The sequence below is a fragment of the Sus scrofa genome, chromosome 2, assembly GCF_054392235.1.
Source record: "Sus scrofa isolate SSC_HxYL_T2T_F1_AM1 chromosome 2, Sscrofa_HxYL_maternal_Yorkshire_Landrace_v2.0, whole genome shotgun sequence".
NCBI classification, from domain to species: domain Eukaryota; kingdom Metazoa; phylum Chordata; class Mammalia; order Artiodactyla; family Suidae; genus Sus; species Sus scrofa.
The window spans coordinates 143,412,535-143,439,460 of NC_139384.1; the positions used below are offsets into that span (position 1 = coordinate 143,412,535).

The 26,926-nt window shown below is 35.5% G+C and overlaps 1 long non-coding RNA gene across 4 annotated transcripts in view; it reads left to right on the forward strand.

The window, feature by feature from the left end:
- Window positions 1–26,926, forward strand: part of LOC110259475 (uncharacterized) — a 531,787-nt gene that overhangs the window by 66,324 nt on the left and 438,537 nt on the right. For 2 of the 4 annotated variants that reach the window (XR_014838778.1, XR_014838780.1), the window contains exon 2: window positions 18,561–18,759. The exons of the other annotated variants lie outside the window; for them this stretch is intronic. This is a non-coding gene — a long non-coding RNA (uncharacterized LOC110259475). The remainder of the gene's footprint in view (window positions 1–18,560; window positions 18,760–26,926) is intronic. 4 annotated transcript variants of the gene reach the window in all.

Consider the following 26,926-nt stretch of genomic DNA (forward strand, 5'->3'; position numbering starts at 1 on the left):
GTCAGATCTTTATTTTCTTTTACCGAGATGGGAGGGAAGGAGAGGGAGGGGAGGGGAGAGGAGGGGAAGGAAGGCAGGAGAGAGGAAGGGAGGGGAAGGAGGAGAAAAAAGGAGAGAAAAGGGAAGCCATCTGTTTTGATCTTCATCTCACTTGAGCTTGGTGTCATTTCAAATTCAACTCTTTTGGAAAATATCCACCTACTTAAATTTCTTTTTAGAAATTTTAACGTCTCCATGGCTGTCTTGGGAAACTTTAGTTTGGCCCTCTTATATGTGTATAGTCACTCATACACATCATTAGGGGACGTGGAGGAAAGAAAAGGTCCCTTTTCTTGTGAAGAGTTTCTGAAAGTCATGTGGTGCCTTTGAAATAAACATTCAGTGATGTAGAAGGATCTTCAACAAATAGCAGCAAACAACTCGAATTTCAACAAATAAAGCAGAGGTCAAAGTCTAATTGCATCTAAAATGGTATGAGTACTAGTGACATTTCTTTGGCCTGTTCTGAAAGCAGTGGGTGTTTGTTGCACACATTTTAAGTTTTAATTTGTTCAGATGTGTTTTCATTACCAATTGATACAGAGGTGGCAAAGGAAAAACAGTCTCTGGAGGTAGAACAAATGGACAAATGTGGTTTTTTAAGTCCCTTCCACTGGCAGCCAGTTTGATATCCCTAAGGAAATGTTTCTTGACAATGATTGTATGAAAGATATCAACAGTTGATTTCCAAATCTTTGACAAAATGGAAACTCTTCTGTTTGCCAGGAAAATGGAATCAGTGGACCCTTTAAACTCCATATTTAATGGAATTTTGAGAAAAAAGTATAAAGGAGATAATAGGTGAATTATGTCCCAAGTAGTCTGTAAAGTCAATCTGACTAACAGATGCTCCACATTTGCCAAGACCTATATTATTGTTTTGTTTTTAAATTTTAGGGAATTTTTGTTTGTTTTATTTTTTTCTTTTTATGGCTGTTCCTGTAGCATATGGAAGTTCCCAGGCTAGGGGTCCAATCAGAGCTACAGCTGCAGGCCTATACCACAGCCATGGCAACACTGGATCCGAGCCACATCTGCAGCCTATGCCACTGCAGCTTGTGGCCACGCTGGATCCTTAACCCACTGAGCTAAGCCAGGGATCAAACCCCCTTTCTCACTGACACTGTGTCGGGTTCTTAACCTGCTGAGCCACAATTAAAACTCTGGTTTAATTTTTAAATCTTTACTCTCTTTTACCAACTCATCGAGTTTTCTTTGTCCTTTACTAGTTATTCTAGTTGTTTGGAAATTATGCATTTAAAAAATCTTCTAGCTGTTACGTGAGGCAAAAGTTAAATATATTAATTTCAGCATCAAGGTAGCCTAAAATTTTGAAATTTCCAAACAATTCAAAAAAATAAATTTAACACATGGAACTGAAATTACTGTCACCAATTCTTGGAGACTATTCGTTTTCCAAGGAAATGTTAACGAGAAGAGTGAGGAATAAAAGTGACCACAAAAATTGGCACATCTAGTTATTTTTCTAGCTTTTAAAGTTGTTTTTTTTAATAGGAAAGACAAAATAGGCCAAAAATAAATACCACCCAACCAATAAAGCACATTTAAAAAGATCACAGTGACCTCAAGTCTTCTGTTCCTTGATTTTATTAATCTTTGCCCCTTTTTCTTTCTTATTTTTCTGTAACATTTCATAAGTAGGTAAGATATGCTAGTGGATTGTGACCCAAGATAAAACTTTTTCCATAAATCACAAATCATGTAACATCACTTTGCAAAGCTCCTTCATTTGTTCTGCATAAATAACATCTGACTGGAAAGTTCTATTTTTACCTTGTTAAGTCTGATAAATTTGGGGGATCAATAGAGAAGTATTCCATTTGAAATTTTCTTGTTTCAGAAATTAGCAATGAATGCATATTTGTTTATTCAATCACTTCATAATTACTTAGTTTATGGCATGTTAGAAATACTCTCTGACGAATCATAAACCCAGATTCTGGACTTCCCAATATACTTGATAAGACTTTAAGCTTTGCAGGTGGGTTATTCAGAGTTTGTCACCCAGGATGATCTCACAGTTCTGCTTTTTGTGCTCTCAGTTTGATATAAAATCCAGCCATGGCCCTGCTTTATTTTTACTACCATATTGAGTGATGGCTCTTTGTGGTGAAGAGAGACCATAACATATTGAACATTTCAAGATGCCATTTTAATTCTACACAATGGATATTCACTGCAATTACCATTTAGTTATCTCAGAGGGTTTCCAAATTCATTTCATGTAACATGGTGAGACCAGCAAACAACATCATGAGGCTTGGAAAAAACACTGATTAAAATAGCTAGAATCAAACGCAAGCCAAAAAAGGGACAAGAAGGGTAACTCTTTCTCACAAACTTGTTTTGGAAAATTCTACAAAAACATTCTGACCATTAGTCAACATAGCAATGCTTTTCAGATTTTTTTTGGATCCTTTTGTATTTACCCAATAAAATCATGCTTTTACTTACTTTTAAAACTTGCTACATGGTGAAAGGCTTGTACTTCTAGCAGGAACAATGTTTTCCTGGTATCCATGCTCATTCCCTTCTCGTTACTGTCATTTATAACAATCAGGGAAGCACAAGGTAGATGAATGTGACTTAAGACATTAAAATTTCTATAGAATTATACTTGGACATTTTGAAAGTATAGATTAATTGGTAGGGCCTCCAAACTGATAGACGGATTGAATGAATGCCAAAAAGGTAAACAACGTGGCGTTCCAGCTGCTAAAAATTCACTGTAAAGGTTTGAAATATTAAGCTTTATTTTCGGTTATTCTATAAACATTCCTTGAATATGTAGAAAGACTCTACATGCACTAGGACTAGAGAAAGGAATGCCATGCCTTCCGTTCTTTAAAGAGTTCAGTGTAAATGTAGGAAAATGTCAATCTCAGTTTTAATTTAAGTTGGAAATTTGGTGCTATACTTTTGTAGGCCCTCTTATTTGTGTAACTTCAATTTTACTTCCCATAGAGCATCACACATTAAACTAATTTCACCAAACGTTCTTCAGGAAAATAAGTACATAATGGCCTTCTCCTAAGCTTATCACCACTGGCTCCTTTTCTCTCCAGTGTATGGTGGAAATTACTCAGCTTGTATTTAATGATTATCTTATCAAGGTGAAAATGTGGTATTACCATTTCTCTCTCTGTAAATTTCTTTTGAAATAGCCGAACGCTACTAAAGAAAAAAGGGGTGATGGAAATCCATAACCAAAAAGAAAGGAAAACAGAAATTGTTGCTTTTGAGGAGCTTTTGGAAAAGAGGAAAAAGATGATTTGGGATTGATAGGGAAATTGAAAATTTACAGTTATATTTGAAATGATCTTTTTCCCAGGTAATATTTTGCTCTAAAATCTACTTTGCCTGATAGTAAAATAGCTTCTCTAGTCTACTTTGATAACTGTTAACATAGGCTTATATATGGTTTTTTTTTCATCCATTTTCTTTTAACTTCTTTGTGGTTTTATATTAAACAGTATTTCTTGGGCAACGTATAGTTAAGTATCACCTTTTTTGTCTAATCTCACAGTCCTTGCTTTGTAATTAGAGTGATTAGACAATTCACATTTTATGTGATTTTATTTGGGTTTAAATCCATCATCTTGCTAAAAATTTCTGACTTCCTTCTTCTTTGTATTTTTCTGTCTCCTTTTGAAATGTGTACTTTTTATTATTATATTTTTGTCTCCCTTTTTACTTAATTAGTTATAACTCTTTTGGGGATGATGTTAGTGGTTCTGTGGGGATTATATAGTATACATAGTTAATTTCTCAAATCAACCTTCAAGTGATATTATGCCCCATCACCTAGAGTACAAGCACTTTACAACCGAGTATATTCATTTCTCCTTGCCTGGCATTTGCACTCTAAATGCTATATATTTTACCCTACCATATAGTGTAAACCTCACAGTGAATTGTTATTCTTTTTGCTTTAAATTCTCAATTATCTTTCGAAAACATTTAAATAATAAGAAAAATATGTTTTAATTATACCATTGGAGTTACATTTCCAGTGCTCATTCTTCATGTAGATACATTTTTCCATCCAGTATCATTGTCCATCTGTCTGAAGGGCATCTTTAAACATTTCTTGAAGTGTAACTCTTCTGGTAATAACTCTTTTGGATTCTGTATGATGAAAAACCCTTAATTTTCCTTTGTCTAAAAAATTTTTGCTGGAAGTAAAGTGTCTAGGTTGAAAAGCCTCCCCCAACACATCTGCCCCAATACTTTAAAAGTATCTACTCTACTATCTTAATTTCATTGTTTCTGATGAAAAATATGCTGTCATTTATATTTCATCTGTACACATTGTATTTTTCTCCTCTGGTTAATTTTAACATTATTTTTATGCCATTAGTTTAAGTGATATGCTTAGGATTGACCTTGATGTAGTACTGGGATGTGTGTGTGTGTGTGTGTGTGTGTGTGTGTGTGTGTGTGTGTGTGTGTGTGGGTGGTTTCAGTTGAGCTTTTCGGATCTGTGGGATTTGTAGGAAACATTTTTAATGATCATTTGTTCAACTATATGTTCTTTCTTCTCACCAACTATGTGGTGTTTTTTAGCTCTTCCTCATAAACTTGAGGAATGTGTACATTAGAAACTCTTAAGTTATCCATCAATTCACTCATGCACTGTTCTTTGTTTTCTTGTTTGTTTTTTAGTCATTTTCTCTATGTGTTACATTTTGTAGTTTGTATTGGTTTTCAAGTTTAGTAATCTTTTGGGCTTCAGTGTCCAATCTGCCATTAATCTCAGTGTTTTTATCTCTGACATTATTTTCATTCTAGAAGCATGGTTTGGGTCTTTTTTCCTATATCCTTCTTATTTCTTTTTAGCAAGGCGGTAAGTATTTCCTAGTTTTCTGCAGATATGGATTGTAGTTGTAAAACTGTTTTAAAGTCTTTGTCAACTGGTTCTGTCATCTGTATTATTCCATCATTTTCTATTGATTTTTCTTCTTATCATGGACCATGTTTTCATTCTATCTGATAGTTTCTTATTGAATGTTAGATGTTGTAAATTTTACCTCTGCTTTTGCATCTGTCTTCCAGTAGTTTTACACAAATGCGATGATCTTTCCTCAGCTGAAGACTTGAGGCAGAGCCTCTGCAGGTCTCCAGGGTCACTGCTATTGCAGTCTTCTTGTCTCTGGAATACTGCTCTATATACCACAGTTGTCTAGGCCTCCCTGGACTCCCAGCCCTTTCTCCTCACCTTGAGGAACCAAGATGCAACTGAATTCCCAGTCCTTGTGCATAACATGGAGAACTCTCTCCAGGATGTAATCCCTGTGAGTCATAGGCCTCAGCTCCTTATATCCTGCCTCTGAGGAATCACTGTCCTTCATTTCCTAATGTCTGGTATATTAGAAATCATTCTTTCATATGTTTGTCTGATTTTTTAAATTTGTTTCCCACTATTTGGTGAATCTGGCTGGATAGGGAAAACCAGTTTGTCTTTCTTTTGATTTAGCCTTTTTAGTGCATATTACTTTCTGCAACCATGGCTTTATTATTTTTATCCATTTTAATTCTCCTTCATTTCTTTTCTTGTACTTTCCTACCCACCTTTTATCTCCTCGCCTTCTGTGCACATATTATATTTTTTTCTCTGTGTTTTTCTGGATGTTTTATTCTTCCTTGTATTTTTCTTTTTTAAAAAACTTCTCCATACTTCTGAAAAATTTCCCCTGACATACATTCCAGTGACTAATTATTTTTCTAATATGCTTTTAAACTCGTATTTACAGTTCTTCATTTTGAGTTTGTGTTTCTGAATTCTAGGATTTGGAATTTTTCCAGTTTTCTCCTATGTCTTTTTTTTTTTTTCTTTGTATCTCTTTGAACATAGTAAATACATTTATTTAATTATGTGTCTTGTACCTTCATTATTTGTATCCCCTGAATGTTTATTTTTATTATGTGTTGTTTCTCTTGGTTTTTGTATTTATGCTGTTTTATTCCTCATATATCACTTTAGTTTTGCATGGTGGTCAGACAGTGAATATAAAGACAAAGTGTACAAATGAGTTTGAGCCTTGAATGATGTTCTTTCTTCACAGGGGAATTTATTTGCTTCTGTCAAATGGCTTAGGGTATCAGCAAGTCAAAATTACCAAGCCAGTATGCTTCCACATTTAAACTTGTTTGCAAGGTACTGTCCTTTGGGATCCTAGCAGAGAGAATGGAGAGATGCCAGGTGCCTCCTCCTGACATTTCTGACTTTGATTTTTTTTTTTTCTGCTAGCACAAGTTTCAGAATCACATTTCAACTTTTTAGCTTCTCAATCTCCTCTGTTCAGCAAACACCATTTACAGAGTGCTCTAAATGCTGGGTTCACTTCACAGAGGAGGTTCTGTCTTATTTGGGATCTTGGCCTCAAAATTCTGCACCACCTTGTTAGTTCTCCAGTAACTTCAAGCAGGTATTTTTAGTATTTGTTGAGCTATTAATTGTTCTCACTGGGATTGTGTGTACCTTGCTTGTGATGATTGGAAAAAGAAATTCCATTCTCATTCTTACCCTTTATAAGTACATGTATTCCTTTTTTAAAAATAAAATGAGTTTATAATTACTTTCTGAAATAAGTAAATTTTATTTGACCCAGAATTAGGAAAGCATTATAAATTGTAGTTCAGAGTAGAGACATGAAGAAAACATTACTGGTGTGGTAGCAATACAAGTCTGTCGTTATGATGAAAATGGACCTATCTCATGACAAAATAAATTCTGAAGACAAAATTGTAGCACCATTGTTCAGGGGAGAGTCTAACTGTATTTAAAAATAAAGAATCTGGAGTTCTCATTGTGGTTTAGCAGAAATGAATCTGACTAGCATCCAGGAGGACACAGATTCAATCCCTGGCCTTGTTCAGTGTGTTAAGGATCCAGTGTTGCTATGAACTGTGGTGTACATTGTAGATGTGGCTTGGATCCCATGTTCCTGTGGCTGTGGTGTAGGCCTACAGCTACAGCTCCAACTCGACCCCTAGCTTGGAAATCTCCATGCTGCTGGTGAGGCCCTAAAAAGATAAATAAATAAATAAATAGAATATTTTAATATTGAATTTTTTAAATTCTTGAGTTTAAATATTTCTTATATTGTGTGTGTGTGTATATAGTACAAAAATAGCTTTCTAAAATGTTGTAATAGTGTATGGTGAAAATCCTTTAACTGCTTGACCAACACAAAAAATTTCATTAGTAATTTCATATAAAGTTCATGTAAATTCATATAAATGTTGGGAATATAAATTATCATTAGTTATGATGAAAAGGCACCTATCCCCAAACATTTTGTGAGATTTTTATTAGTCAACTTCTACAGCATTTTTGCACTGTTCTCAGTCCTCAACCTACAGCACTGCATAAGAAAGAAAATGTTCTTCCATAGAGAGCTACCATTCCAGGGAGGAAAAAATATCCAAGCAAGAAACAAAGAAGATAACCCATTGTTAGGGATTTATTTATACTTTTTTAGGCAGTAAATGTTGCATACAAGACATTTCAAGGACATTGCCTGGTTGTAATAGTGACTATATAATTTATTTTCTCGTCCTGGGCACTTTAGACAGTAAAAAGGGCTGCTAAAATAATTGATGTGATTTAACTTTTTTTTAAATTGAAATATAGTTGATTTACAATATTATATTAGTTTCTGGTGCACAACATAGTGATTCAGTATTTTTGTAGATTATACTCTGTTTAACGTTTTTATTAAATATTGGCTATATTCCCGGTGCTGTACAATATAGCCTTATAGGTTATTTTATTCTTAGTAATTTACATGTCTTAATTCTTTTTCCCTACATTGCCCTCTCCAACCTCCCTCTCTCTGTTGGTAACCACTAGTTTCTTCCCCATATCTGTGAGCCTGTTTCTGATTTGTTATATTCATTCATTTGTGTTATTTTTTAGGTTACATATATAAATGATAACATGCAGTGTTAGTCTTTCTTTGACTTATTTACTAAGCATAATATCCACTAGGTCCATCTGTGTGGTTGCAAATGGCAAAATTCTCTTTCCTTTATTTATGGCTGATTAATATTCCATTAGGTGTATACTGTGTGTGTGTATATGTGTGTGTGTGTGTGTACACAGATACCCTACCACTGCGTCGTCTTTGTTCCTTCACTGGTAGGTGGATTCTCAGGCTGCTTCCATATCTTAACTATTGTAAGTAATGCTGCTGTGGATATTGGGGTACATGTATCTTTTCAAAATAGTGTTTTTGTTTTCTTTGGATAAATACTCAGGAGTGGAATTGTTGCATTATATGGTGTTTCTGTTTTTAAGTTTTTTGAGGAACTATGATACACTTTTCCCTAGTGGCTTCATCAATTTACAATCACACTAACAGTGTCCAGTGTTCACTTTTCTCCAAATCTTAGCCAATATTTGTTGTTTGTAGACTTCTGTCCATTTTTTGAAGTTTGATTTAAAGTATAGTTGATTTAAAATGTTGTGATACTTTCTGCTGTAAAACAAAATGATTCAGTTACACATGTTCACATAACCATTCTTTTTCAGATTCTTTTCCCACATAGATACCAGAGAATATTGGTTAGAGTTCTCTGTGCTGTACAGCAGGTCTCCATTAGCCAGTCATTCCATGTATGAGTCTGTTTCTATTTTGCAATGAACATTGGTGTGCATGTGTCTTTTTTTTTTCTTTTTAGGGCTATACCCACAGCATATGGAAGTTTCCCAGCTAGGGACTGAATTGGAGCTGGCAGCTGCCAGCCTGTGCCACAGTCACAGCAGCGTGGGGTCTGAGCCACATCTGTGACCTACACCACAGCTTGCAGCAACACCAAATCCGTCAGGGATTGAATCCACATTCTCATGAATACTAGTCAGGTATTAAACTAAAAACAGAACCTAAATAAAACCTAAAAATAGGTTTGAGGAGCCTCTGTACTATTGGCCATAGTGACTATACACTTTACATTCCAACCAGTAGTGTAGGAGGGTTCCCATTTCTCCACACCCTCTCCAGAATTTATTGTTTGTAGACTTTTTGATGATTGCCATTCTGATAGGTGTGAGGTGATATCTTGTTCTTTTGATTTGCATTTCTCTGATGGTTAGCAATGTAGAGTGTTTTTTCATGTGCCTGTTGGCCACCTGTATGTCTTCTTTGGAAAATGACTATTCAGGTCTTATGCCCATTTTTTAATCAGACATTTTTTTGATATTGACTTGTATAAGCTGTTTATATATTTTGGATATTATTCCCTTACTGGCCATATCATTCACACATATTATCTCCCATTCAGTAAGTTGTCTTTTTTTCATGGGTGATCTTTTTTTTTTTTTTTTTTTTTTTTTTCTGTGCACAAAGCTTTTAAGCGTTAAGTCCCATTTGTCTACCTTTGCTTTTGTTTCCTTTGCCTTAGAAGGAAGATGGAAAAAACAAAATTGCTATAATTTGTGTCAAGGAGCATTTTGCCTAAGTTTTCTTCCAGGAGTGTTATGGTTTTCAGTCTTACATTTAGGTCTTTAATCCATTCTGAGTTTATTTCTTTATATGGTATCAGAAAAATGTTCTAATTTCATTCTTTTATACATAGCTGTTCCATTTTCAGAGCACCACTGATGGGAAAATTCCTCTTTCTCGTAGATTAATTAACCATAGTGTTAATGTGAGCTTTCTTTTCTGTTGAATTGATCTATATACCTGTCATGGTACCACACTGTCAGTACCATACTGTTCTGTTATTGCAGCTTGTAGTATGGTCCGAGGTCAGGGAGCATGGTGAATTCCAGCTTTATTTTTTTTTTCTGAAGATTGATTTGGCTCTTCTGGGTCCTTTTTAGTTCTATATAAATTTTAGGAATTTTTTTTCTAAGTCTGTGGAAAGTGTCTGGATCCTTTGATAGGGATTTCATAAAATCTGTAGATTTATTTGGGTAATATGAATATTTTAGCAATATTAATTCTTCCAGTCCATGAACATGGGATATCCTTACATTTCTTTGTATCATCTTCATTTTCCTTTATCGTGTTTTACAGTTTTCAGGGTATAAGCTTTTCACCTCCTTGGTTAAATTTATTCTTAAGTATTTTTGCTTTTTGATACAATTTTCAATGAGATTATTTTCTTGCTTTCTCTTTGCTAGTGCATTATTAGTGTGCAAAAAAGAAACAAGTCTGTATACTAATCTTGTTGTTTGCAACTGTACTGTATTCATTTATTCTAATAGTTTTTTTTGGTGGAGACTTTAGGGTTTCCTATTTGTAGTATCATGTCAACAGAAAACAGTGACAATTTTACTTCTTTTTTTCCAATTTTGATGCCTTTTATTTCTTCTTCTTGCCTAATTGCTCTGGCCAAGACCATCAATATTATGTCAAATAGATGCTAAGAGAGCGTACTTCCTGCACATTCTTGTATTGTTCCTGATTTTAAAGGAAGAACTTTCAGTTTTTCACCACTGAGTATGTTGTTAGCTGTGGCCATAAATTGACCTTTATTTTGATGAGATATGTTCCCTCTCTACCAACTTTGATGAGAATTTTTATCATAAATGGATGTTGAATTTTATGAAATACTTATTCTGTGTTAATTGAGATGATTATGTGAATTTTATCCTCCCTTTCGTAGTGCGGTTGATTTGCATTTATTAAGTCATCCTTGCATCCCTGGAATACATCTTACTTAATCATGGTATATGATCATTTTTGTATATCGTTGAATTTAGTTTGCTAATATTTTGAGGTTTTCTCATCAATATTCATTAGAGATATTGACAAGTAATTTTCTGTTTTTATAGTTGCTTTGTCTGGTTTTCATGACGTATTGGCCTCATAGAATGATTCTGGGAGTGTTCCATCTTCAATTTTTGGAACTGTTTGAGAAGGGAAATAATTTAATTTAAAAATATTTATTAATTCACTAAGAGGTTAGTTTTATTATATGTGTGGACCTATAAGTTACTTTTACTCAACAATTATTTTTAAATATAATTTTCTTAGTATGAAAATAGCATGATCTATGTGCATTAAAGCAAACAATTTTTAAAAATCATTGATTATCCAGCATTAAAAATAGCAATGAAATATTTATTTTTGATTGACATACTTTAATCAGTTTTCAAACTTTTTTTTTCTTTGCCTTTTCTAGAGCCGCTTCCCATGGCATCTGGAGGTTCCCAGGCTAGGGGTTTAATCAGAGCTGTAGCCGCTGGCTTATGCCAGAACCACAGCAACGCGGGATCCAAGTCACATCTGCGACCTACACCACATCTCAAGGCAACTCTGGATCCTTAACCCACTGAGCAAGGCCAGGGATCAAACCCACAACCTCATGGTTCCTAGTCGGATTCATTAACCACTGCGCCATGACGGGAACTCCAGTTTTTAAACCTTATTAGTCTCTAATACATATGCCATTGTTATTTTTCTGAAGGATTTTTTTTTTTTTCCGCTAATAGTATTTTTCCAAAGGAAATGTTTGCTTTTAAAGGTTTAATTTTCTTATTAGTAATTTTGAAACATTTATTTTTAATCAAGTGTTCTCTAAATACTGTACTGGTTTTAATGGAGAAAATATTCTCTCTACACGTGGTGAGATACCTGGTAATATCCAGTCAATATTTTTTTCTAAAAGGATAGTATTCTCAATTTTTATTATTTCCATATTAAAGTATAGTTATGTATATTTTAATCCATGTGTTTTTCCAAGTAATTCCTTTTTTGCCTCCTTCAAAACATCTTTCTCTGATAAGAATTTTTTCAAGCCCACACTCATAAGTTCTTTCTATTTATAATCCTTCTGAATATTTTACCAAATGCATATGCAAATCATAGGCCTTCTCATGTATATTCTTCCAATTAAAAATAGAAGTTCTTTTAAAGATTCTTCCAACAAGTCAAGATTTCACAAAATGTAATTATAAAAATTTTTGATTTAAATCTTACTATAAACTGTATGATCTTTCATCAGTTTGTTTCCCTTCCTCACTTATTCTTGTAGAAATAATTTCCATTATCTTCTGATTTGGAAAATTGTCTTAAGAATATTGATAGAAATCAAAATAATGGTTCATTGTGAAGTAAAGAAATCAAAAGGACAATTTCTAGTGTTCGCGTTATTGCACAGCAGAAATGAATCCGACTAGGAACAATGAGGTTGTGGGTTCAATCCCTGGCCTCACTCATTGGGTTAAGGATCTGGTGTTGCCATGAGCTGTGGTGTAGGTCACAGACTCGGCTCGGATATGGCATTGCTGTGGCTCTGATGTAGGCTGGCAGCAGCAGGTCTGATTAGATCCCTAGCCCGGGAACCTCCATATGCCATGGGTTCAGCCCTAAAAAGACAAAAGACAAAAAAAAGGAAAAGTTTTGTAATTATTCTATATTTCATTGGGATAATCATGATACAAATGAGTACTTTTATCAAAACTCATTAATGTACACTTAAGATCTGTGCATTTGCCTGTGTGTAAATTTACAATGATAAAAAATTAAACCAAAAAAGCCCCTAAAACTATGTGCTTATGTGAGAAAAGTTAAAAAAAAAGAATAATTAATACAGTCTGATATATTATCTACAAGTTAAAAAGATACCAACTTAAAATAAGAATACGTATTTTATAAACACATACTGAACAAAACCCCACAATACTCAGTGGTATGGAATATTTGCTTGAAAGGGAGGTTTCAGTTGGAATGGCATATAGAAAGAAAAGGTGGTAAATAATTGACAATAATTTTTAAAGGAACTTTTAGTTATTCATGTATTTATTTTTTTCATTTTAATGGAGTATAGTTAATTTACAATGTTGTGTTAATTCCAGGTATACAGCAAAGTGATTCATATATCTATTCTTTTTCATACTCTTTTCCCATACAGGTTATTACAGAATATTGAGTATAATTTCCTATGCTCTACAGTAGGTCCTTATTGGTTATCTGTTTTATATAGAGTATGGTGTATGTGTTAATCCCAAACTCCTAATTTATCCCTGCTCCCCATGTTTCCTTTTTTGGTAACCATAAGTTTGTTTTTGAAATCTGTGAGTCTGTTTCTCTTTTGTAATTTAAGTTCATTTTATCATTTTTAAATTAGATACCACATATAAGTGATATGGTATGATTTTGTCTTTGACTTATTTCCCTTTGTTTGATAATCTCTAGGTGTATCCATGTTGCTGCAAATGGCATTACTTCATTTTTTTCATGGCTGAGTAACATTCCATTGTATCACATCTTTATCCATTTTTTTTTTTTTACAGCTGAATAATATTCCAAATATCACATCTTCTTTATCCATTCCTCTGTCAGTGGACATTTAGGTTGCTTCCATGTCTTGGCTATAAAGGAAATTTTATAATCATACTTACATGGAGAATGTGTTTCTTGGTCATTCCAGTCTACTTGAGCATAAAATTTCATGAAACTTGGACTATGAAGATTTTCTCAGTGTAATGAAAAGTGGTAGTAAATCAGTAAACTATTAGAAAATTCTAAAATACAAATAGCTAATTTTTCAGCAAGAAAACAGAATGAGGAAAAATAGGTCTTTGGCAAAGCAATTGAATCCCACTTCTCTGTTTTTCACACATATTGAGTAAGAAATTCACACCTACCATTTATAGAAGTGCAGTTTTCACAGAATTCTGAGGGTGAAGAGTCAACTTCTTTATGGAAGTTCAAGTAGCGCAGTTTTGCAAATAGGATGAATATTTTAAAATGTAGGTATTGATTTTAAGAATAATGTTTGCACAAGCATTGTAGTTCATATATTAAGACAAAATTAAAATTCTTTAGGGCACAGGTCATGCCCAGCATTGCTCTCAGCTTTGGATGGTGTTTCAGATAACATCAGGACAAAACATGGTTTTGTTGGTTCCAAATTAGGTATAACATTAGGTGGATTTTACACTATAGAGTCAATATCACAAGGTTATAAACATGACACTACAAAGTGCGAGCATATTAGCATGTATCATTTAACCAGTAATGAAAGACACGTGTGTTGATTTTCAGTTGAAATATATGGGAAAAATTGCCTTCTCTGTCTTTCTGACATGCTCTTTACAGGTTTCATATTGGTTTAGTAAAAGTATGAAGTATTTTCATTGGTTTGTTTTCGTCATTAGTTTTCAAGTATGTCCTCAAAATGGCAAGCTTATTGTGGTATAATTTGAGGTAAGAAAAACTCTCTGGAATTATTAAGTAATACAGTCTAAAACTTAAATCTTTACTATAGCCTCAGTGCATTACTCTTGAAAATGGGTGTTGGTGCCATGCAGGTGATTCAAAGGGTCATAATTTCCCTTCTGCTGTGATCAGTAACCCTCTAAATATCATACACAAATTTTCCCCTATCTGCAAAGATTTAAGTGAAGAGATTTATAAAATTTTATTATTTTATTTGAACCTATGACATACATTTTATTGAGAAATTATCTACTTCAAATTTTTTGTCTTATTTAGTTTGAAAAATAATGTTAAAGAATACAATACGTATATCAAAGTATACAAAACATCACATGTGACATTTGGACTTCATTTATAGGAACAGCTCTTTAGTATCTGTCCTTTAGATTATGGAAAGTTGATGCATACTCTCCATAAGTTAGTAAAAAGAAAACCAGAGTAGTAATAGTACCCTGTTTTAACTCTTTCCCATGTGAAATTTGGTTTCCTGAGAATGGCTTTTTGATATTCTTACTGCCTGAATCTAATCTCTTATAAATTGTCATATTCATTCTTTCTGATTTGGATAATCATTTGATGGAACACATTCCCACCGAAGGCACAAATAAAAATTTATTCTTAAGGTATTCTGCTTTAAAACTGTTTCACAATGAGAATGTGAACATCCTGGCAAAAATAAAATTTCCCCTCACCCTTTAAAGATGCCAAAATCATATGCAGCTTCTGTCAAACTTAGAGCTCAACTGCTTATGTTCTACCATAAAAGCCTCTGTCACAGGTTGTGTAAGTCCTTTTAAGTAATGGGAATTCCTAATGGTTTTGTCCTTACATGTTAAATTAAAACAGATGTCTTGGTGACTCTCAAAATATGTCAGATGACTATTTAAAAATGTTGAGTGTCTATTTGACAGTTTTATTTGAGCTTTCAGGCACTATTGAAGCACATTTCAACCTTAAATGCTGATCTAGGCAGAGGCCTTTGAAGTAAATAGTTTACATTGATTTGCAATCCTGTAAGCCTTTATGGTAAGCTATCCTCTGTGAGTTTACAACTTTGCTTAATTCAGCAGAAAATTACTCTGCCTATTTCAGAGACCCACTAAGATACTTAAGCACAATTAAAATAATTCAGCTTATGGAGTTCCCATTTGTGGCTCAGCAGGTTACCAACACGACTAATATCCATGAAGATGGGGGTTCGATCCCTGGCCTCGCTCAGTGGATGAAGGATCCATCTGGCATTGCTAGTGAGCTGCAGCTTAGGTCGCAGACGTGGCTCAGATCTGCACTGCTGTGGCTGTGGTGTAGGCTGGCAGCTGCAGCTCCCATTTGACCCCTAGCCTGGGAACTTCGTATGCCACAGGTGTGGCCTTAAAAAGCAAAAGTAGTAATAATAATGATAATGTAAAAAATAATTCAGCTTTGAGAAAGGCCTGATAATTCTTTTGATGACTAGACACACAGACACACAGAACAGCCTTTGCTTATGGAGAACTGAGTCTGATTGAAGGAAGTGGCAGAGGTGAGAAAGTACTTACCTCAGTACCTGACACAGGATGGATACCCAAACTATCATTCGTGTAAAACAATAGCCAAGAAACCTCCACAAAAACTCATCTCTAGTGAATGGTATAGAGCTTAGACTCTTGTTGTGTTTAAGCAACTCTTAAGTGGCAATTTATATACTTTCAAAAGATCCGTCACGTTGGAGTAGCTATGGCATATGACATTAAAAAAGGGAAGTAAGTGGCAGAGCTTCTTTGCCTGCCTGCTTGTGTCTCTCGCAAGCGTCCTATCTTAATAAACCTGTTTCTTGCCCAGAAAAAGGGAAGTAAGGAATATCTTAAGAATACATTGAAGATAAGGAACACAGCTTTTGTGTGTGTGTGTGTGTGTGTGTGTGTGTGTGTGTGTGTGTGTGTGCTTTTGCCATTTCTTGGGCTGCTTCCGCGGCATATGGGAGGTTCCCAGGCTAGGGGTCTAATCGGAGCTGTAGCTGCCGGCCTTCACCAGAGCCACAGCAACGCGGGATCTGTTCACCAGAGCCACAGCAACATGGGATCTGAGCCGCATCTGCAACCTACACCACAGCTCACGGCAACGCTGGATTGTTGACCCACTGAGCAAGGGCAGGGATCGAACCCGCAACCTCATGGTTCCTAGTCGGATTCGTTAACCACTGCGCCACGACGGGAACTCCCAGGAACACAGCTTTTAAGAAGCCCAGTGTACTAGTGGAAAACTTTTTAAGGGTATTGTAATCCTTCCTTAAAATTTACCCCCGCCAAATGACATCATACTATCTATGGTTTCAAGCTTAAGAAAATAGACATGGCCCTTCTTTTATCATTCCCATAGCCCCCTGGTGTACTTAGCATTCTGAAAAGTCATATTGAGAATCTACCATGTAGCAGAAGAAAGGCAGCATATGGAGAGGTGAGGATACACATTTCAGGAGCAGGCAGGATTCCAGGCCTGCCATTTACTAACCTCTTAAATAGTAATGCTCATAAATAATGCATCACAAGGTCTTGGTGAGAATTAAATAAATCAATGTATGCAAAGTACCTTAACAGAATCTTATATGTAGCAAATACTATGTAAATGTTAACTATGATTAATTTTTCTGTTATTTCACAAATTTCCCATTATCAAAGAATGCAAGAGCAAAGCAAAACATCTTTGATTTTTTTAAGCAGGTACTTACTTGAGTTTATCCAGTGGAATTTCCTTCAAATGTGAGAGGTTAGAGAATTGATAATTGTCTCTGTTTTTTACCTTATGAAAGGCTCAAAGGGAGTAATAATTTTGTATCAGATGATATCAGTCCTTGATGAATCTACTTTGAGGAATTTTTTTTTTTCCCCATCAAGAACATTTACTGTTTTAACTGCCAAAGATCATTTCTGTCTTCTTAAAAGTTTACCTGATTTCCTTTGAAATTGCCCTTCGATGACAAGGGTGGCAGTCACCATCCACCAAACCTGTGAAGGGTAATGTGACTGGGGCCTGGCCAGGCAGCCAGTGTATTGGGTGAATGTTGGTTTCGTTTTGTTTTTTAAAGGCTAACTTATTTTCATGTGGGAGTTAATATATAAATACCAGATGACAAAAGTGTACTTTGGGATCATGTAAGTCTCAGGTTGTCTGTCTGTATGTCACACAGCTCAGTGAGCACATAAACACAAGAACACAAAACCCCCCAAACCATTGGATTTTAAATGGGCAAAAGAGCTGAGTAGACATTTTTCCAAAGAAGAAATACAGTAGGCCCATAGGTACATGAGAAAGTGCTCAACGTTATTAGTCAGCAAGGAAATGCTGGTCAGAATCCCAATGAGAACACCTCACACCTTTTAGAATGACGATGATGACAAAGACAAGAAATAAGTACTGGTGAGGATGTAGAGAAAAAGGAGGTAACTCTTGGTGGGAATGTAAATTGGTACAGCCACTGTGGAAAACAGTATGGAGATATCTCAAAAACTAAGAATAAAACTACCATATGGTATAGCAATCCCACTTCTAGGTATATGTCAGAAAGAAAACAGAATATCAACAGATTCATACACTCCCATGTTCACTGCCGCTTTTATTATTCACAGTCACCTGATGCTATGTAGTCTGCTGTGCTGTGCAACACAGATAATAGTTTCCTATGTTAATGAAAATCATAGACTTGCAGGTAGACTTGTGGTTGCCAAGGGGGAGGAGGAGGGAGTGGGATGGATTGGGAGCTTGGGGTTAATAGATGCAAACTATTGCTTTAGAAATGGATTAGCAATGAGATCCTGCTGTGTAGCACTGAGAACTATGTCTACTCCCTTATGATGGAGTATGATAATGGGAGGAAAAAGAATGTATACATGTACATGTAACTGGGTCACTATGCTGTACAGTAGAAAAAAACTGTATTGGGGAAATAACAATTAAAAAAATTATAAAATAAAAACAAAATGTGCTTTTTACTAGGAGGAAGCATGGGACAGATTAGCTCTCCTTCAGCATCCCAGTTTATAAATTGATATTACTATTAGAAGCAACACTATCTTTTTAGCTGGTAATTAGGGCCAAGGATAAAACCCACATGCCGATTGCTAAGGAATAGAAAATACTCAGATGCTGCCTGGATTCAAAGCTCTGAGTAGTCACAATTTTGATCTTGTTATGTAGTGGAATCTATAATAACAAAATTGATAGCCAGATAGAGTTTTCAAAGTTGATAGATAGCCAAGTAGAATTTAGGAGAGTTGAATTGTCAAGAGAAATCTGAGCTTGGTGTCCAGGGCACTTTGATGACTCAATACCTCTGTTAATTTTTGGCAGTGCAACTGACACCGACAGTATCTGGACTCCTGAACTGGCATAGCCACCAGTAGTGGTAGTCTTGCTGGTATACCTGTCAAGTGTGAGCAAGAGATAATTTACAGTGAGCAGAGTGAGGGGCACACAAGCAGGCAGAATGGGAAACTTGTACTGAGTCCAAGTAGGAAGACTTTGCTTCTCTGGCCCATCTGGATATGAGGTAAGTCCTGGACCTGTAATCACTACTACCAATACCTGGTCCTTCATTTCTAAATGAGAACTACTCAGTAGTTTCCCATGCTGTGTTTCAGATAAATGAATTGTGCTCTATAGGATTCTGAGATACCATTTCTGAATCTGTTCAGTTTGAGATCCTGAATTGGAGTTAGAGGAACATTTATTATTGGATAATAACTGGATATTATTGGATAGAAAATCTAGATAGTACTCTTTGGTGAAGGAATAATTGCACTTTCGTATATACATTGAAATTAGTTGGGACTTTTTTGAAGTTGTAGGTATGGCTTTAAGTTTCAAGGATAAAATAGAGAAAATTAAAATAGTAAAGGATTACTAAGTAATGAAAATAATAGGACTAATGGAAAACAGAGAAGAAAACATAAAGATTATATACACCATTTTTATACACCCTGTTTTAATACTACACTTAATAATAAGTAAACAAATTTTCCTTATAGTGTTGTTCATTGTAAACTTGGAAACAGCCTATAATGCAATTCGTGGGAAAATAATTAAACTATAAATAAATCATAGTATATACATCATGACATACTACATATCAGGTTTGAAAATGACATGGAAACTCTCCCAAGGACTTATTGTGGTGGGAGGGGGACAGAGGGGTGGAAGCAATTTTAATGTGGTATGACTTATCTGTGAAAAGCACAAAGATACATATTCACATATCAGCACTCTGTACTTCTCTAAATACTTGAGAATATATATACATGTATGTTTACTTAAAAAAAAAAAAAAGGTGTCTTGAAATACACTCATTAGTCTGATAATCTGGGATAAAAGCAGGGGTTACCTGTGGTAGTCAGAGTAAGTTTTTACCTTCATCTATAATAGTGCACTTCTTAACACTGAGAATGCATTTTGTGTCCCTTGTGTCATTGTGACAATAATACCAAAGAAACACTTAAGCCGTGAACTGTGTATCTGGGAAGAAGCATGCATGTGCGGGTTTGTGCTTGCGTGCAAGGAGGCCAGTTAGTGGGATGTGGACACCTGCCACTGTTGTGGCACAGCATCCCCTCTTCTTTTCCCAGTTCAAAGAGCCTTTCAGCTCCTTTTTGTTTTGCTTTTTTGTTTGTTTTGCTTAAAGAAATTGAAATTAGGTTTGTATCAATTGTAACTGAACAAATTCTTCTTTTCCTACGAGAACATTTTCTGTTCTGTTGTCCATTTTGCTTAATAAAGAAATAAAAACAGCACATTACTATACAGCCTCCTGCTTCTCTTCAAGAAATGACTCACTAACCAAGTGTGGAACATGCTTTTAATCTCATGGGATGGAAGGGTAAACTGGGAAAGGAATGACGCTTTGGAAATTTGCTTTCAGAAATGTCTGACTGCTTAAACAAGAACAAGGTTTTCCTTTCTATATCCTGTCACTGAGGCTACAGATCTGAACTACATGGAGTTAAAATGATTAATAAATCAGTAAAAGGTATGAAATACAGGATTAAGTCAAGAATATAAGATGGTGACAATAGAGATTGTGGTGATGCTTTGATGTCTCCTGTTTCCCTTCCAACAACAATCAAGCCTCCAGAACCCAGCCTGGGGAATCTAGGTCCTGGGGAAGCGCTCTTGGCAGTTGCTGTCTTGCATACTGGTGTGGATTGCAGGATGGCCAAATGTCTGGATACCATGGGCTAGCTAAACTGTCTCACAAAATTAACTATGGCGCCTAGTATTTTTACCTACCCTCAAATCAGGTGGACCCCATGGGGGTCCTTCCCTTGCCTGTTACCACTTGTACCGATCGAATAAGACCAGATTTGGAAAACAGAACAGAAACTTTGTTTGTTGATAAAAGAACGGGGAAGGGAGAGCTCATGCTCTAAAGACACCTTCTCCCCGAAAGAGGAAGGTGGAGGATGCTTAGGGAGTGAGAAGCTGGTGCATCATCAGAAATTGGAGAAAAGGGCAGAGATTTCTAGGGACAGCCAGGGTATGTGTAGTCCCCTAGGCTCCCTTGCAGAGTTCACTGTGACTAGCAAGGTATGAGTCTCCACTTTGGGCAGAGATCTTAGCATGGTCATAAAGGAAAGGTGACTTGTGGGTGCTTCTGGGTTTCCTCCTCACAGGCGCTGCTCATACAGTGAGGCTGGCAGCAATTCAGAGTGGTTGACTGTTGTTTTTACTTTGAGATATAACTGATAAACATCTTTGATAAATATCAGGTGTTTTAGAACAAGAATGGAAGTAGGTCAAAGCAGAGCTCTTTCAGCTCCCTGGGATTATATAAGGGTGATAGTATGAAAGTTTTTATTATTTATACATTGCTTTTAATGTACTGGTGGACCTGTGGCATACTTCTATTCACAACTATTTTTAAAAATTCTTTGGAAAAGTAAGGATAATACATATCTATATTAAAACAAAAATTTATATTGATTATCTGATCAGGAAAATGACATTTGGTACACATTTGTAATTTTAAGCCTTCTTAGATAGTTCTTCTTCTGAAAAATATGTATCTTTTTTGGATGGCCTTATTTTTTTCCTTTTTTCATAACATTTCCTCTAGTTTTATTAAAGTTGTGTCTTTTAGCTAATAAACACCTGATAAGCTCTCAGCAAGCTCTATTAAATTGAGAATAGTCAATTATGATTTTTCATAGTATTATATTAAATCTTTTAGCAGGAATATTGTCACAGGTACAGTCTTTCTGTCTTCATGCACGCTACCTTTTTGGCAACTATTTTTAGAAAATAACATTATTTGCCACCATTTATTATTATTTTTGTCAGATATAAATCCTGTACAAATGTAGGGATTATCAATTTTATTCCATTCCAGTGGGCAGTACAAATATATCTAATAAAGCAGGAGCTGCTTTTTTTTCCACAGGTCAAGATAGTCCGAGGTACGATTAAACTTCACATTTAAATTTTAAACACTATTTGAGCTCTCATTGTTTTAATTTGTTTTGTTCTTGTATAGCTATTTAAAGTAAGCTTCTTATATGACAAACATACTGAAGAGTGCAAATAGATTATTATAGGTTCCCAGTAGTTTCCAGAAGTTACCCTATGAATAACTGTTAAGAAACAATAATTGTGGGGGTTTTTTTCCCCCACTTAGAAAAAGAATCCTTACTAGTTTATTCTGCGTGTGTGTGTGTGTGGGTGTGTGTGTGAGAGAGAGAGAGAGAGAAAGAGTGAAAACATAGTACATTTAATTTCATTTTTTAGACAAGACTGTCTCTTGGTATGTAACACTTGATTTACTTCTCTTATGATTTGAAGATGATAAATTATGTGAACCTATCTTAACATGTTCATTTATAAGGATGGCCAGTGTAAGAATTAGAGACTAGTATATGCATAGACCCTTCACACAAAGCAGTGTGATACTATGAAGTAGGTTCCGGTGGGGTCATGGCTGCAGGATGGCAGGTGCCTGGAAGTATTATCAACAGAACAGAGGAGAGGCAGAAAGTGAAGGTGCTGAGGTGTGGGGAAACTAATGAATCACCCTTTTCTTGTTCTATCTTGAATTTATAACCAACTGAGAAATAAGACATGGAAAAGAGATTGATAGAGATCAAATACTGCCTTTAATATTAATAAAGGTAATGGGAGGATATAGCTTTCATTTGCAGACCAAAAGATTTGCTAAAACTCACCCGAGGGAAATTTGAGGTCAGCTAAGCAGATAGACTGATCTGAAATAACTGTCCTGAATGGAAAAAAGGAAAGTTAATCCCCAATGCCTATAGAAGTTTAATAGATAAGTTTTGCTAAATAAAACACATGAATCATTCCTGTCAGACTCTTACCAATCAACAACAGCACTTGACTTCATCTGTATGATGTGAAATAAAAGGATAAGGAAAAAAGACTGGGTATTACAGCGTCGTTAGCATTCAGCATGGATACACAAAACGAGGGGAATGGAGGTTCCTCCCTAATTTTGCACGAGTCAAAAAATTTTGCATCTATTTACAGACTGAGTGTATGTCTAAATGTTGCCCTGTGGTATAATCAAAGTAATTTTAACTTAATAGCTAGAAACCTGTAATAATCGCATATGCCTACATAGAGAGTGACATACTCATCCTCAGAGTATAAACAGTAAATTATTTGGACAAAGTAATCACTTTTTTGGTCTGAGGTATTAGCATTTATATTAGCATATTTAGCATTGAGGTGTTAATCGTTCCTGCCTTTCAAATAAATAGATAAACTTTGATTAATAATTTGACTCCAGAATTCTAAGAATTGTACATTTCGCCTTTTGGTAATGCTAAGTAACTCCAAGGTATTATGCAGAAACAACAGAAAAACTAGATATAATATATACACTCTGTAAACCAGAAAACTTGGCCTTATTCCAGGCTAAAACTTAAAATACATTATTACAAGGTCGATATATGTGTAATTAGGAAAGGAAGCTTTAATAAGCCATGATCTCATTAAAACAAATTATGTCAGAATAACTACAATTTTTTCTGATAAGATTACAATATTGGTTGGGTATGGAAATACTAAGAAGAAGAATAATAGACATAATAATTGCAAGGAAAATAACAAAAATGACTATGTTCACTTTTCTCTGTTGAGCTCTTATTACAAGAATTAATAGATTTAAGGCACATTGTCTGATAGCCTTAAAAACAGCAGCAAAAAAAAAATTGGCTGTTTTTATGGTTGGTTACTGTTGTCATTTTTTTAGGGCCACACCCATGGCATGTGGAAGTTTCTGGGCTAGGGGTCGAATTGGAGCTGTAGCTGCTGGCCTACACCACAGCCACAGCAACGTAGGGTCTGAGCCATGTGTGTAATCTACACTGCAGCTCCTGGCAGTGCCAAGGATCGAACCCACATCCTCATGGATACTAGTCAGATTCTTTACCTGCTAAGTCATAGTGGGAACTCCAGTTGCCATTGTTTTATTTTATTTTTTATTTTTTAATTGTAATCAGTTGTTACTTCCCCAATACATTTTTTTTTTCTACTGTAAATAGTCTGCGTGCCATAGACTGAATATTTGTGTGCCCCTAAAATTCATGTGTTGAAATCCTAACAGCCAAGGTTACAGCGGTAGAGGCTGGGCCTCTTGAGAGATGATTAAATCATAAGGACAGATCCCTCATGTATGAAATTAATACTCTTATAAAAGGAGCTCCATGCCTCTTCCACCATGTGAGGACAGAGGGAAAATTTGGCAGTCTACAAACTGGAAGGGAGCTTTGCCAGGCACAGGATCTGCCACATCCCTGGTCTTGGATTTCACAACCTCTAGAAGTATGAGCAATAAATTTCTGTTGTTTATGAGATACCATTTGATGATATTTTTTGTTATAGCAACCCAAACAGACCGAGACACTGGGTATTCATCAACAGAAATCGGAAAGTTCTCAATATTGTCCAAAGTGATTACATGAGACAGATGTGGGACAAATTATATTGCAATTGGGTGAATTTGTAACTAAGTGATGATATCAAAAGAATTTAACATGTTTTCAGTGATATAATAAAGGTCTATGATCATTTTCATTAATGACTTTTCAAAGGCACAATGATTCATTACTAGATGAACTAAAGCAGAAGAGTAGCAAATCAGGACCCCAAGGATTTTGTCATTCTGGAACAGAATAAAATGAAATCAAATATAAAAGGCAGATTGAATAGCAGTATACTTAAGTGGGAAAAAAAAAAAAAACACAAAAGTGACCATGCACATTAAGTGGAAGGCATTTCTCAGCATCAATGTAATGAGAGAAGGCTTAGATACTAGTTGAGAAGAAAACTTATTATGAGTCAAAAGTGTCAGATGACTTTTCAGTAAAACAAAGCATCACTATGCTTCATTAAATTCCAATTTGTTGTATATGTTAGAGGTTCAGCATGAACATTGGTTGGAAGAAGGTGAGGGAAAACTATTTTTGCTGAGTCACTACAGCTGAACTTTCTAATGATCAGTTAGAGCGGTCCAGAGTGGGTTGCTCAGCCTTGAGAAACAACTTGGTCTCAATCCCTGGCCTGTTTTGGGCAGTAACTACAGATCCTGTAGAGTCCTTGTTTTATAAGCTAAGAAACCAAAAGGGAGGTTGTTTAGACACTATGAATGACTGGAATCCACTGCTTGATATTGTGATCCAAGAAACCTAGGATGAATCCAAACATCTCATCTGGTTTTTCTTTTTCTCTTCTTTACTTTTCTTCTTTTTTCAAAAGTTCTCCTGCTCATAACCCAAAATTAAGAATATGATCTTGACATGGAGCAACCAAGAGTTTCCTAAAGTACCTAACACACTTGATTGAGATCTGCACGATAAAGATGTAAAGAGGAGTAAGAAGGATGTTCCAGGATGATGGAACAGCATGCATTCAGACACCGTGATACAAAAAGCAGAGTAAGATAAATAATTAAATGAAAGCCAGGGTGGCCAGAACTTGGAGTGTGAAACAAAAATAGATGAGACTGGGGACGTCTATAGGAGTAAGGGAACCCATGACCTTATGGCTCTTATTAGTAACTTTGATATTTGTCTAAGAGCAGTGAGAAGCCACTGACTATGCCAAGTATGAGGACATTTTGAACTGATTATAGTTTGGAAAGGATTATCCTATCTGCCAAGTAGATAATAGATGAGAGAGGGACAAAATAGATATCAGAAATTCAGATAGGAGTTCTCAGACTTAGACACTCTTAATCTCATTTTAATGGTAATTTAGTCCACAAGGTGATACAGATGATGGAGAGAATTAGATATAGTCCAAAGATACTTACCAAGTAATATCAATAGGATTTAGTGAAAGGTTGGGGTAGAAGGAAATGTCAAGAATGTATTCATTTGGTAAATATTTATGGAGTCTGGGTACTCTTTAGCCGCTGAGGATATACCATTGAATGTGATGGACAAAGTCTCTACCCTTGTAAATAAACAATAAGTGAATAAAAGTAGATGAAAAATGATACTTACTTTGAGGAAAATGAAATTCAGTGATAATAGAGTGGCTGAAGAAATTATTTACTTAGGAATAATGTCTAGGGAACATCTCCGAGAGTAGGTAAGAATTGACCATCTCAATGACAGAAATGATCCAGCAACAAGAACTAGGGCTGGATGGTCCCAGACCATAGTAAAAAGCCAATGCAGATGCTCTAATGCAAGAAAAAACCTAGTATCTTCAAGTTAAAAAAAAAAAAAAAGCCGCTTTTTCTGAAAACTAGTAAGCAAGAGGGTAGTAGAAGAAATGCAGTTGGATAAGTAGGCATGACTAGATTGTGCCAAGTTTAACAGCTTCAGCTTTATTCAATGCCCGTGAAAGGCATAATACTGTTTTAAAAAGCAGGGTGATCCGAATTCGGTGGCAGATGGGAGCGGATGATGGTGACTTGGGTGGTATGCCATTGATGAAGGTGGAGAAAATAAATATTTGGGGGGTTATTTTTGAGGTAAGCAAGGAAGGATTTGCTGTTGCATTAGATGTTCAGGAAAGATTTCCTTCTCTTAGTTTTTCGTTGAACAGCTGCATAGATGATAGTCACAGTCTTAGATGGAAAAGGTCTAGGGAGGAATACGTTTTCCAGGGATAGAATGGAGAATAAAGAATTCTACATCATCCACGTTTGAGATACCTGTTGTATATCCAAGTGTGTGTGCAGTTTTGGTCAGGGCCGGGGATAGTATCTTGTTTGCACATCTGCATAGATTGTTATGCCATTTATTCCGATAAGAAATTCTGTCTGAAGAATAACTGAATGACAACATGTAGTCCAATGGGATTCTAAGAAACAAAAGCAAAGCAAGCTGCTGAATTCATTGGTAGCAGTCTTCCAATACTGCTGTTATCATTCCTGGAGAAAGAAGGCATTTGTTCCTTTGGAGGTGTTAACATACAGATTCTGTTCTCTAGTTCAAGTTCATTAATTTCTACTTTAACTTTTATTATTTCTTCCTTCTGCTTACTATATATGTATATATTTATATTTATATATTTAATTTTATTTTATGGCCACACCTGGGACATATAGAAGTTACTATGCCAGGGATTGGATCTGAGCCACAGCTGCCAAACTATGCCCGAACTGCAGCAACGCTGGGTCCTTTAACACACTATGCTGGGCTGGGGATCAAACCTAAGCCTCTTCAGTGACCCACTGTGCCATGATGGGAACTCCT